We start from the raw sequence: 1,347 nt of genomic DNA, 5'->3' as shown, positions 1-1,347 counted from the left end.
ACCTTGGGAGCGCCCGCTGGCCGAGGGCGCGGGCTGTGGGGAGGCGGGTCCGCGCTCTGTACCTGCAGCCTCCGCCCTTGCTCCTCCAAAGGTCCCTGCAACCCCTCCCGCGTTTTGCAGGGCTCTCGGGCGGCGCTCGGCTTCCTAGCCTGGAGGGCACCGGTTGTTTCCAGTTGTTTGCTCACGCAAGGGCTAGGCCCAGGGAGAGAAGTTAGACGCGGGCGTTCAGCCCTGACGTCATGCTTGTTTATTCTGCCCCGAGGAGGGTATTTTCCCACATCACCCTCACCATTCCTCCGAAGGCTCGATTTAAAGGGGGCGGTGTAGGGTAGATGGACCTGAATCGAGGAGGACCGGGGTGAGGCGGGGGTCTACCAGGTTTTCCGCTCTCCTCAGGGATTGGAAATTGACCGGGGCAGTGTTGGCAGCCTTCTCCAATTTCCCCTTCTACTCTATGTATATGCGGTATTAGGTTTTAAACAAATACTCAGTTGAATGTGATGCGTGCCACCATCCCTGTGAGCTGTTACCTCCCCCCACTGCCCCCTGAAGAATGGAGCCTGTAACGGCAGCACAGTGCTTTAATGATCTCTAGCGTTTTCACAGTCGCCTTGTTAGCATTTTTTCTTCTTGCCTTTTTTTGTTTGTTTGAGACTAAGTCTTGTTCTCGTTGCCCAGGCTGGGATGCAGTGGTGCGGTCTCGGCTCACTGCAATCTCTACCTCCCGGGTTCAAGCGATTCTCCTACCTCAGCCTCCCAAGTAGCTGGCATTACAGGCGCCCACTAACATGCCTGGCTAATTTTTGTATTTTTAGTAGAGACAGGATTTCACCGTGTTGGCCAGGCTGGTCTCGAACTCCTGACCTCAGGTGAGATCGGCGCCTCAGCCTGCCAAAGTGCTGGAATTACAGGCGTGAGCCACTGTGCCTGGCCTTTCCTTTCTCCTTTTTTTAAAAATATATTTACTTTACTTTTAAAGCAGGAGTTGACAAACTATAGCCTGTGTACCACATGAGGCCTGCTGTCTGCTTTAATAAAGTTTTATGGGAATAACCATGTTCATTTATTTATGTGTTATCTATAGCTTCTTTCTTGCTATAACAGTGAGGTCAAGTGGTTTTAACAAAGACCCTGTGGACTGCAAAGTCAAATATTCACTATCTAGACCTTTACAGAAAAAGTTTGAAGACCACTGTTTTGAAGTAAAAGTTATTCTGGTGGACCTATTATTGTTTACTTAAATTGTTTTCTATGTAATGTGACTTAAATATGTATAAACAAGTAAACTGTGTGTACTTATAGCATTCACAAATGTTTGAAACAAAAACAAATTTTAAAATGAAACAA

The 1,347-nt window shown here is 48.2% G+C and overlaps 1 protein-coding gene across 1 annotated transcript in view; it reads left to right on the top strand.

The window, feature by feature from the left end:
- Positions 1 to 1,347, top strand: part of LOC105501906 — an 8,651-nt gene that overhangs the window by 1,313 nt on the left and 5,991 nt on the right. The window lies entirely within an intron of this gene.

Source organism: Colobus angolensis, unplaced genomic scaffold, assembly GCF_000951035.1.
Source record: "Colobus angolensis palliatus isolate OR3802 unplaced genomic scaffold, Cang.pa_1.0 Scaffold76, whole genome shotgun sequence".
Classification (NCBI taxonomy): Eukaryota; Metazoa; Chordata; class Mammalia; order Primates; family Cercopithecidae; genus Colobus; species Colobus angolensis.
The sequence above is the reverse complement of the archived record's forward strand: the minus strand, read 5'-3'. Positions and strand labels throughout refer to the sequence as shown.